Raw genomic sequence first — 13523 nt, forward strand, 5'->3', positions numbered from 1 at the left:
TCGGAAAAAAGCCAATGTTGTTCAATCATTGTAGAGATTCACAAGCCATGATTCTTGCATCGAATCTATGTGTCAGAACAATCCCAACAACATGCACAACCGTAAAGCAACAAAAGGATCCTCCTCATCAACTCAACCCAGTGATTCCAACGAAAACAAAAGCGTAAGTTCCTCCGTCTTTCTCAGACATTTTCACAAACAAATTCCATTCATCCCTCTTCCCCCTAAAAGTCAAGCTTTTTTAACTTGAATTCCATAGGTGCGACAGTTTTGAGTTGCACAAGGAGTTTATTCCATATGGAAAGGCATGGTCTTGCAAGAAACAAATTGTTAAAAAAAAAGAGCATTGATTCAAGAACACTAGGATTGCAGGGATTCTTTAATTATTCTTCAGCATAACCCTGTTTATACAATCGGTACTGGTAGCTCGGAGAAGTATTTGAATTTTGACATAAAGGAAGCTCCTTTTGATGTTTATCCAACTGAACGCGGCGGGAAAATTACATATGGGCCTGGACAGGTATGGTTTCAGTACCTACATAGCTAAGAATGTGAATTAGTTTGATTCAAGGTGATTTTCTCTTTCGACTAACTCCTCTTATACTACCTGTATTGCAATGTAGCTAGTCATGTATCCTCTTATTAATCTCCAGAATCACAAGATGGATCTTCATTGGTACCTTAGGACACTTGAGGTGGTGATTTGGGTTCTTTCATCAACATTTTTTATCAAGGCTTCTAGAATTAAAGGTTTAACGGTTGTTTGGGTTGGTAAGATTTCTTATCTTTTTGCTTTTGATGTTTGATTTGTTACCACTTCGTGAATGGCTAAGCAAACCTGTTATTATAAGTTTGTCGGCCATGTTGTCTCAATTCTTTCTTTTGAAATTGAACATTTAATGTAGGACACTGCAGGCTGAGGAAATAGGCATAGGATTATCAATATTTTCATGTTAAAGTGGAATGATGATGTTCCAAAGTGGAAAGGGACCAAAATGCATCCCCTGCTAGCCTGCATGGCCCCATAATTTCCCCCCCTCTCATTTTGATTATTTGCTCTCGAATTATGTATATTTTGGTAGAAGTTATGAAGGATGGTAACAAAGAGGTTTTAGAGAATCACCCCATTCATTTTAGGCCTTGAATTGAAATCTAAAGATAGCAAGCAATCATAATGGTTTGTTATTCTCCATCTATTATTGCTATGCAATCGAGGGTCCTGGCATCATGGTGATTAAGTCTCGACCATGCAGTTTTTGTGTTGTCTACTTGCTTGGACCAGCAGTTGGTGATACGAAGATTTTGTCATTGTCTACGACCACAGCACTTATAATCATTTTACAATGTCATTTTTCTAATCTGATTTCATTTAAAGAACCCCGTCTTCCTGATTATATTTGATCTTTCCAAAATTTTGTTACAGGAAATCAGAAATTGGTATCCAAGTGTATAACATAACATGGGTTGGCACTTAATGTCTCCACAGAACTAACTCCCTTCAGTTGGATAGTTCTCTGTGGGTTTCAGGATCGTCAAGTTGGAAGCATAAAGCGGCTGCTTCAAGAATTTCAGTCTTCTACACGATGCAATGAAGCGGTTAAACCAATTCCTGCTTATGATGAGTTGATTGAATCTCCTACAAGTCCTTGGTTAAGGGGTTTCTTTTTGAACTTTTCAATCTTGAAATCCATCAAAAGGCCATCGATTTTGGAGAGGACCATTAACTAGATTGGAGGAGCCTGAAAGAATAGTAAATTGCCTCAATACAAAAAGGTATTTTTTATGCTTCTGAACCCTGCAAGTCATGAACTAGTTAACTCCTCTCAGAACATTTGAGTGTAAGATTCATTTACCCTATAGAATTATAAGACCAATTATGCAGATTATAGACTCGAGTGATGACAGAAAATTTCTAGTTTTCTTTTGTATGATTGCAATTCTATAAAGGAAAAAAGAAGAAGAAAAGAATACCATGAAATCATTTGGTTTTACCCTCACTTCTAAATTCAGTAAAATTTCTGCAGGTTTTTAATTTTGTTTATGAATTAAGGTCTTCAATTTTCAATATAAATTCAGATATACATACTAATATGTAGTCTAGTAGTCATGAAAAATGGTTACTTCTTTATTGAACTATGATAAAAGGATAAAATAAATCAAACAGTTCCAGAAACAAGTAAATAATACCCTCGATTTCTCCAATTATGTAGGACAGATGAACATGCCTTGGGCCCTGGAGCTTTATGGGTATCCAAGGAGTATAATTTGAAGATTCAAATTTCAAAACCAAGAAAGAGCCCTAGATTTATATCCCACCCTCCCGGGATTGTCTCAGGAAAGGCGGGTTAATATACGGCTAATATACAGCATTACCGGATACATTAAAATGTATTTAATAAATTCGGTTTAGCGGTACCTATTATGTTGACAACTAATAATGTTTTAGGTAGAAAATATGAAAAACTATTAAAAAATTTGGTAACCGGTAAACTTTGGTTATCGGTAAGTATCTATCCTTTTTATAAAAGTGTCCATACGTTTAACATATCAAGTAAATTTTACCGGTTTTGTCATAATGAATCTGGTTTTGTCATATTTTTACCTGTTATATTGTAAATTATCTATCCTTTTTATAAAAGTGTCCATACTTATTTCACTGTGAAAATATATTTATTATTATCTTTAGTTAATATTGTTAAATTTAAAATCTAAATAATATTTTATAAAATATCAAAACAATCAAATAATTTTTTGTGTAAATTAAATTATTAAATTAATATTGTGGAAAACATGAAACACTATTAAAAAAATTGAAACATAAATTACATAACTTTCAAAAAAGTATATATCATTTTTATAAAAGTGTCCATACTTATTTCACTGTTGAAACATATTTATTAAATTATTTGGTTAATATTGTTAAATTTAAATTCTAAATAATATTTTATAAATATCAAAACAATCAAATAAATTTTGTGTAAATTAAATTATTAAATTAATATTGTAGGTGGAAAACATGAAACACTATTAAATAAATTGAAACATAAATTACATAACTTTAAAAGCAGTTTTAAATCCTAAAAAGTGTCGATACTTTTAAAAAATATATCGATCCAAAACGATATACCAGGTAAAATATGATAAAACCGTAACAAAATGATAAAACCGGTAAATTTAAAAGTGTCGATACGTTATATAAGGATCGACACTTTGTGAATTTAAAAGAGAAGCAGTTATAGCGCCTATAATGTGTCGATACTTTAAAAAAATATATCGATCCACAACGATATAACAGGTAAAAATATGATAAAACCGGTAACAAAATGATAAAACCGGTAAAATGATACCGGATATATTGAAAGTGTCGATACTTTCGTAAGTACGTGTAATAAATTATCGACACTTTCAAAGAAATAGGTAATTATCCTTTCGAAAGTATCGACACCTGACATAAAAGTATCGACACTTTTGTATTTGTATCGATTAAATATAAATAACATATCCGATGAAAATATAAAGGCCATAGCTAAATATCCTCTGAAAAAAGATAGAACGGACAAGTTTTTGAAATCGAAGAGTAATTGTTGCTGCATTTCAGAAGGCGTTTCTAAAGCGAAGTTTGTTTGTTTGTTGCTGCAGTCGAATCGAAAAGTATGTTGTCGAAACCCTAATTTTTTATTATTATAGTAATCGCGATAAGGTTTTTTATGTGTTGTTTGGGGTTTTGGAGTAAGGAAGCATTTGGGACCGATTGCAGGTAGAAATAGATATTCAAGGAAAAATATAAATGTCGATACTTTTATTAAATATTATAGGTAGAAATGATATTATAGGTTGTATAAATGTGCCGACACATTTTGGTGTGGCCATTCAAATTCTTTTGAAGAAAACCGTTTTACCACAAGAGTAGTTATCTATATTTGTATATTGAAAAGTGTATGTAACAAAATAATTTGATTTGCGTAAACTGATATATGAAGGAAAAATGGAGTCAATGGGTTGGAAAATTGTTGGTGGAGCAGATGACTTTGAAATTGAGGCTGAGACTCGAAAGCAACCAAAGGGTGGATATATGTACTTCTAGTAAGTATCAATGTCTTTTTGTTATTATTGTTGAAATGGTAATTGGATTAAAGTATCGATAAACTTTAAATTGATTACAAATTTTAAATGTTAACAGTATGACCGAATGCAAAGGATGAAGGAGATGGCACACAGAGCGGTTCGGTATGTAAAATGAAATTGACATTGAGTAGTATTAGTATTTAGTGTTAATGTATTGATTAAGAAACGTTTATGTTTAATATTAGGTGAAAAAGATGTGAGGTCCAAATGGAATTCAATGAGTGATGCTGAAAAGGAACCTTACATCACACAGTCAAGGAATGATAGTAAAGAATACAAAGAACGGAGGAAAGCCCCCGAAAATAAGGTATTCATTAAACTTGTAAATACGTTGATACAAAATATAAGAACTATAACATTATATATTTTAAAAATGTAGGAAGTGTCGACAAGATGCAGCATTAAAAGGGTGAATTTATTAATTAAACACCTTAAGGAGAAGGGTCAGTTGAATGTGCTGGGAGAAATAGGTTTTGGATCGTTGATCGGAGTAAGGGATCGACCTATTCGGAGGAATTGTGTCGATCCTTGATGGCACAATTTGACGTCAATCAATGTATGGCTAAGTATGGTGATTATTCATTCCCTCTGGGGTATCGACTGCTGCAGCCGTATTGGGGGTACAAAACAAAGGCAAAAGTGTTATAGAAGTCTGTAGGAGTAAGAACTGGAAAGCACTTGCCTCCAAATATGGTTTGAATCATAAGGTGACATATACTGAAGTTGAAGAGGATATCAAAAGTGGATCTTACTTGGGGGATGAGCTGAAGGCCCGAGTTCTATTGTACCTTGTCGGGATATTTCTTTGTCCACGGGTGATACGTCAACGAACAAGGAATATATGAAGCTCATTTGCGATGAAGGCTTGAAGGGTGAATTCAATTGGGCTGAATATATCCATTCGAGATTGATTGAATCAATAATCACCTTTAAAAAGGGCAGCCAGAGATACCTCAAAGGGTGCATAGCAATCTTAGAGGTAAATGAGTTGAATCACTTTTTTGTGTTTTTATATAAAATATAAATTTTATTATAAATGCAGGTTGCACTGTTCGATTTTTGGTCGGACTGTGAGGCAGTGCCGGCTTATGAAAGAACCGGAGTGGCACGCATCCGTGCATGGGGGAAGGAAGAGGTGGTTAGAGTGATGGTGAAGTTGAAGTTGGATAGAGGGAAGAAGCAAGAAATGGTAATAAATGTAATTAAATAATATTAAGAAGTCTTAATATTGGATGTAGAGGAGGCAGTGGAGGCAGAGGAGAAAAGGAGGGATGGTTGTATTGGGGGATGAAGGTGAGTGGGACGACGGTGAAGCAAAACAGAGTAACTTCGACATTTTGATGTCTGAATTGGCTGATATCAAAAAAATCCAATTTGAAATCATGCAAAGACAATCAAGAGTCGAAGAGAAACTTGATCAAGTCGTAGAGAAACTCGAGAGAGTCGAAGATACACTCGAGAGGCATAAGGGGGTAGTGGAAGGAAAAATAGATGGAGTGGTGAAAGAAGTAGAGGTGTTGAGGGGTGAAGTGGTGAAAGAAGTTGGGGTGTTAAGGGTGATATTAAGATGGTGACGGGAGAAAAATTTGAGGGAGTGGTGAAGGAGGTTGTTGATTTGAGGAGTGAACTTACGGGGGTGAAGGGGGTGGTTGATAAATACTCGATGAAGGAGCTCAATTGAAGGGTGAAATAAAGATATGAAGAGCTATGTAGAAAAAAAGTACGATGAACTGAAAAAATATGAAGAAGAGAGGAGGAGAAGAAGAGATGGAAGAAATGAGGAGGAAGGAAGTCGATGTCATTTATACACCGGAGAGTGTTATAGCAGCAGTTTTGGATTCGGAATGTCCTGCACCCCAGAAGAAGAAGCAGAAGGTAAGTTTAATAAAAGAATACTTAATTTGATTTTTATTATGTTGTTGTGACAAAAATTTGTATGCAAAATTGTAGGTTGAAAAAGCGGATATTCCAACCGGAATTGATGACATCGAAGCTGCAATTTGTGATTATTTATGGAAAGCGAGTTAGAATCGGGGTAAGTGAAATATATTGTTTTGTGAGTGATATTTAAATATTTCATGACAAGATATTAATCCTAATGATTCATACAGATATTCTGTAATATCAATGGGAAATCAATTCGCTACTGTATACGACGTTGCAACGTTGAAGCCTACGGAATGGGTTGGCGGTGTGGTAAGTAGAAAGTAGAAAATAAATAAAACTTATTGAATATGTTCTGATTGTGTAATTAATTTTGTTAGGTTATCGATTTGCTCGCCTGGACCATATGCTACGATTCTCAAAAGTCACACCGGAGGATTGGCTACCTTCCATACCTCTTAGTGTGAGTTAAATTAATAATATTGAAAAGTAGTGTTATAGACGGTAAATTAATAATGTTTGTTGCGTAATTACAGCAACAGGCGTTGGAAGCCAACAACAAAGAAAGTGTTGAGAATATTTCTACCTTCTGGGGTGTCATATTGGATAACTATGTGAAATTCACCGACTGTGAGAAGGTAAGACACCATACCAATTGCAAATGATGTTTTCGGATATAGAATGTTGAATTTTGTCAATTGGTGTGAAATTTGTTGCAGATAATGATCACAATAAACTACCATAATTCACATTGGTATCTGTTGGTGTTGGATATGGTAGATCATGTTGTAACAATATATGATAGTATGTTTACAACTGAAGCAGCTAAACAGAGAGTGAAGGATGCTAAGAGATTGTATGTATGTATGTATGAAAGGACATTATGTAAATTATAATGCATAATTTTTTTGGTGCATAACTTCTTCTATTTTAATGCAGATTAAATATTAGATTCTTATAATAGAAACGCATTTGGGTTGAGTCATGTGGATCTCTAGGAAAGTATCCCTTGAAAAATTTCAAATTTGTGGAGCATAAGAAGAATAAGCAATTGAATGGGTATGAGATGTTATCACAAATAGAAAGCTTAATTTATGCAGTATTCATCATAATTGACATGTGTGGTTTTCAAATTTTGTAACAGATATGATTGCGGCATGTATGTGATGATGTGGATGGAATCGATCGGTTCTACAGGGGCAACTGGTGATTTTGTAAGTGGATAGAAAAAATTGTTTGTGGTAAAATTGTTAAAGTCGTAGATTGAATGCTGTAGTTGACAATACTTAACGTTCTGACAATTTGAATATAGGTTGTTGGAGACTGGGATCGATCGCGAGTATTAAACGATCTCGTAAGCCACAATCAAAATGAACGAAGACAGGAGATAACAAAAGCTGCAATATTACATAAGAATAACAAAGGATGCAATGATGTAAATGTCGAGTTAATTTTGTATAAGATTTATAATTTTGTATACGATTTATTTTTGTATGTGAATATAATTATGAATGAGATGAGAAAAGTTAGCAGTATGTTGTTGTACATGTTTCTTATACACATTAAGGGTCATGTCGATACTTGGAAGTAAAAGGCAAATTTACAATATGGCCAACAGGGTGCACCCATAAAGTGTCGATCCATATATAAAAAGTGTCAATCCGAAAAACATCGAAAACCAAAGTATAATGTAATATGTAATTTTTCAATCTAACCGGTACAATTATACCGGTTTTATGAGAGAATATGTCTAAATAATGTGTCGACACTAATATAGTTTGTGTCGATATTTTTTTTCCAGAATGAATTAAAAACAAGTGCACCCATAAAGTGTCGATCCATATATAAAAGTGTCGATCCCAAATCATCGAACCCAAAAGTATAATGTAATAAGTAATTTTTCAATCTAACCGTACAATTATACCGGTTTTATGAGAGAATATGTCTAAATAATGTGTCGACACTAATATAGTTTGTGTCGATATTTTTTTTCCAGAATGAATTAAAAACAAGGTGCACCCATAAAGTGTCGATCCATATATAAAAAGTGTCGATCCCAAAATCATCGAACCCAAAGTATAATGTAATATGTAATTTTTCAATCTAACCGGTACAATTATACCGGTTTTATGAGAGAATATGTCTAAATAATGTGTCGACACTAATAGTTTGTGTCGATATATTTTTTTCCAGAATGAATTAAAAACAAGGTGCACCCATAAAGTGTCGATCCATATATAAAAAGTGTCGATCCCAAAATCATCGAACCCAAAAGTATAATGTAATATGTAATTTTCAATTTAACCGTACAATTATACCGGTTTTATGAGAGAATATGTCTAAATAATGTGTCGACACTAATATAGTTTGTGTCGATATTTTTTTTTCCAGAATGAATTAAAAACAAGGTGCACCCATAAAGTGTCGATCCATATATAAAAAGTGTCGATCCCAAAATCATCGAACCCAAAGTATAATGTAATATGTAATTTTTCAATCTAACCGTACAATTATACCGGTTTTATGAGAGAATATGTCTAAATAATGTGTCGACACTAATATAGTTTGTGTCGATATTTTTTTTCTAGAATGAATTAAAAACAAGGTGCACCCATAAAGTGTCGATCCATATATAAAAAGTGTCGATCCCAAAATCATCGAACCCAAAAGTATAATGTAATATGTAATTTTTCAATCTAACCGTACAATTATACCGGTTTTATGAGAGAATATGTCTAAATAATGTGTCGACACTAATATAGTTTGTGTCGATATTTTTTTCCAGAATGAATTAAAAACAAGGTGCACCCATAAAGTGTCGATCCATATATAAAAGTGTCGATCCCAAAATCATCGAACCCAAAAGTATAATGTAATATGTAATTTTTCAATCTAACCGTACAATTATACCGGTTTTATGAGAGAATATGTCTAAATAATGTGTCGACACTAATATAGTTTGTGTCGATACTAATTTAATATCAAGAAACCGTTTACGATATATAGTACTCTTAATCGAGAAACCCTAAACATAAATGCAAGCAGGCAGATCTTCCTCTTTCTTCTACCGTTATCATAAGTGACGATCAGATATTCAGGTAAATTTATCGATATTTTATGGGTTTGATTGATTTCTATATTGGAGTTTTTATCCTGAATGTGTTTGTGTTCCATTGTAATAGGGGTAGCATCCAACCAAATGGCTCCAAAACGTCAGCGTCAGAAGCGAGGTCTTTCTCAAAGCTCTTCTCAACCCAGTTCTTCTCAACCACCTCCTTCTGTAACAAACGATTCTTCTGAGGAAATCAGGTCCTTCGAAATTCTGAACTTTAGATCCGACATGGAGAACAAAGATGGCAGACGAGTTTTAAAGTAAGGAAGATTCGTCCCGAACGTGTCATTGACCTGGGTTTCTTGTTTGATGATAAATATGCATTTAGTTTTAAATCCACATTTACATCTTGGGGTTGGCTTGAATTCCTTGGTGTAGAACCAAGATATTATCCCAACCTAGTTAGAGTCTTCTACAACAATGCTTCCTTACAGCACGAGCCTAATAAGACTAATATAATAGGAATTAATACACATGTCATGGGGAAGGATATATATATCTCCAGAAACTATTGCGGAGGGTTTAGGTGTAGCGAATACAGGGGATTCAGATGAAAATGGTGTAGATTGGTCTACAATTAAACGGGTTACTAGAAATAGCCCAATTCACCTCGATATAGAGTCGAGAGTGTTTCACAAAATGCTCACATGGTATATCCGGCCTAGTGGGGGAAAACATTCAACGCTTCGAGACAGCGATTATTGGTGGATAGCAAAGTATAAATCCAAAACGGCTCCAAACATTGCAAAACTCATATTTAATACAATTGTATATATGGTCACAAAGGGAGCAACAATTTCAACTACACTACCATATGGATGTGTCATCACCCATCTGTTGAAGAAGAAGGAAGTTGATTTTTCGCATGACGCCCCTGTTCGATTAACCCGCAAGATTGACATGGTATTTATTAAAAAAGCGGGATATGATTTGTTGAAAACTCGGTTGGAAGCGTGTCAAGGAGGTCGGATTAGATCAAGAGAGGGAGGAAATGGACCCCGTTGGCCATGAAGAAGAGCAACCAAGTGGAGACGCAATGATGGAAGAAGCTCCAGTTGCAGAGGATGTCACAATTAAGACCGTGATGGAATACATGGTCAATTTTCGGGAGCATATTGATTCCCTTGTGAGTGGAATGCGATCCGATATTTCATCATTGCAACGTGAAGTCTCCATGTTGCGTAACGAATTACGTCAACGACATCAAACGAGTTAGGTAATTCATTATCTATGTTTCTTAACATTTACACGTTCTGAACTTTATTTTATTTTCTTTTAACAGATGTGGACAACCAAGCGGTCGCAGAAGATGAAGCTGACGATGAAGATGACGATGATGACGATGATGACGATGAAGCTGGCGATGAAGATGATGACGATGATGATGAAGATGATGATCCAAACAAGTATATCGTGTCTGCAACGCCGCCTTCAAGAAAACTTTTAATTTTTGATCTCAATGGTGTCCTTGCCTACATCCCAAGACTGCCGGCAGGTTTTAATTCTATTCTTTTGTATCCATTATTTTAACATATAAGCGTAGAACTTTAATCTCATTTTCTTCATGTTGTAGATGTTGTCCTCAGAAGAGGATTATTTGAATTTATGCAATTTTGTGTCGACAATTTTGTTGTTGCCCTTTGGTCTTCAAAGATGAGGTTAGAACATGTTTGAGGCAATTGAATTACTGTAGTCAAAATCGTTAATATACATTTGAATGTTAACATTCAAACTTGATTACAATCTCAGGCATAACGTCGACCGTGTACTTGATAAACTACCTGTATTTTCCGAGCATTTTCTATTCGTGTGGGTAAGATGAATGTCATTACAGTTTGCTGACTTTTCGTTGTCTATGATTCCTACATATTTATGTTCGACTGTTTGTGAACAGGATCAAAAAAATGCAAAACATACGATTCTGTTACCTACTGTAAAGATCTCAATGATGTTTGGAACGCGTGTCCAGATTTTAACGAGCTAAATACACTTTTGGTCGATGATTCAGCGGAAAAAATGATTTATAATCCGGTAAGTTGCATTTATGCAATATGTTTTTCCAGTTGAACAGGTGTTCAGACATTGATTATTTTAACAACTTATGTGTTTATATAGAATACAATTACATATGTCCACATACCTTTGACGCTGCTTCCCATTCGAACGACAAAGCTCTAGGTATGACACAAATTTATTCATGCTTATGCGAATTTAATTTATTGTTAGTAAAATTGCACCTCATTAGTTTGATAATTGAAATTATTTATGTATGTCCTCAGAAAAAGGCGGAAACATACGAGAGTATTGGAAAAATTGTTGAAGGCCTCTAATATTCCGGACTTCGTTAGAACAACCCTTTTTCATCGGATTAATTTTGTTTGTCGGTACATTATTTGAACATTCTTGTGTATTTATGTTTTGGTGTGATTATATTGTGTGTATATTTTCATTAATTATTCCATATTTGCTTCTATGTGTACATATACATTTGAGTGTCTATACTTTTTTAATATATTGTAAAGTATCTATCCTTTTATAAAAGTGTCTATACTTTTTCACTGTGGAAAACATTAATTTAAGGTTATCTTTTGAGTGAGTTTTAAGATATTAATTTAGTAATTATAGGCGTCTAATGATTAATTTTTACGTTACGATATATATTATTATTAAATTAAAAATTCTTAATATTATTTTATAAAATATCAAAACAATCAACTAATTTTTGTGCAAATGAAATTATTAAATTAATATTGTAGGTGGAAAACATGAAACATACTTAAAAATATTGAAACATAAATTACATATCTTTAAAAAAAGTATCGATCCTTTTTATAAAAGTATGGACACTTTCAACATATTATAATAAAATAGGTAAATTTGCAATATAACCGGTATAAATATACCGGTCTTATGCGCGAATAGGTCTACAACCTATATCGACACTTTTAATATTGTGTCGGTACTTTATGTCCATATTGGAAGAAAAATGTGTCGATACGATTTAAAAAAGTTTCGACATTTTACACATCGGAACCCATAATTATAATGTAATAGATAATTTTGTAATATAACCGGTATAATATACCGGTTTTTATGAGCGAATAGGTCTACAACCTATATCGACACTTTATAATATTGTGTCGGTACTTTATGTCCAGATTGGAATAAAAATGTGTCGATACCATTTAAAAAAGTGTCGGTAATTTGAAGTAACGCGGTTTTTCTTCCTTCATTCAAAAATTTATATGTACATACAATAGGAGTCATGTTGATACTTAGGATATATTATATGGAGATCGTTGTCATTCCATTCCCTCTTCGAAAAAATCAGTTGATGTAGGCTGTGTGCTTGTACTCAAACTAAGCTTGACTTGAGGACATGTTAGTTTGTTATGCCCCTCACCGTTGCAGTACCCACATCGCCTAATTTTCTTCTCGACCTTGTTCTTCGGCACTTCTTTTCGCTTGCGTTGTTTTCGTTGAGGGTCACGAACATTGTTTACTACAATGCTCTGGTTGACTGAATGATTCAAACCAAACGAGTTTTCTAATTCTTCTATTAGTTTTTTTATCTCATCTCTTGCGGTTTTGAAAGACTCGTCTGTCTTTGATGCAATGTAGCATAACCTACTTGACGTTGAACGTAGAGCAGCGAACCTTGCCATTTGCATCACTTCTGGAGACACATTCAAATCAACATAGCTGGGTGCAGAAGCCTTCGCATCATTAGTCCACCTACTTTGAATCAAAGTCCCGGGCAAATATGTGTAGTCCAATTGCTTCAAAATGTGAAGTTGATGGCGACACGGAAGTCCAACGGTCTCGAATTTTTTGCAGGAGCAAATTAGAGTTTTCGTACGAGAATCAAAACTAATTTCAAATTTCCTATTTTTTCTGCGTACTTTGACAAAATATAATGTTGACATTCATCTGATAAGGACTTAATCTCTGCCTCAATCCGGTACAATGTCTCCCGTATAAGTTCATCTTGGAACACACGAAAAGATTCGCGGGTAAAAATCGCAGCGGCATGGCTTTCAAGGTCGACCAGTTTTGTGATCTGGAAGGGCTTCGTATGGGAACTTAAGTAATCCGCTTTCAACTCGTTCATACGCATTCTACTAATTCCATCTTCAATTGCACGAACAACATCTAAATATGTCTTCTTGTGTTTCAGTGCAATAGCTAGTGAAGCATTCATAGACTCGTACCTTTGTGTTGAGCGAATATTGGCAAAGAAATGACCGGTTAGATATGCTTGTGCCCATAAGTGTCGTGTATTTCCCTTCTCAATCACCCATGGATGCTTTTGGACGTTGAATTCTGAAACAATCGAACGCCATTGAATATCAAATTCCTTGGTTGTCCACCAGGAAGCCATGCATTTTGAGAATGCTGCTGT

At 34.3% G+C, this 13523-nt stretch overlaps 1 pseudogene; it reads left to right on the forward strand.

Annotated features, from left to right (window-relative positions):
* Positions 1-38: 38 nt before the first annotated feature.
* Positions 39-1784, forward strand: LOC120167524 (annotated as a pseudogene).
* Positions 1785-13523: the final 11739 nt, after the last annotated feature.

This window comes from Hibiscus syriacus, unplaced genomic scaffold (genome assembly GCF_006381635.1).
Source record: "Hibiscus syriacus cultivar Baekdansim isolate YM2019G1 unplaced genomic scaffold, ASM638163v2 tig00111689_pilon, whole genome shotgun sequence".
In the NCBI taxonomy this organism is placed as follows: Eukaryota; Viridiplantae; Streptophyta; class Magnoliopsida; order Malvales; family Malvaceae; genus Hibiscus; species Hibiscus syriacus.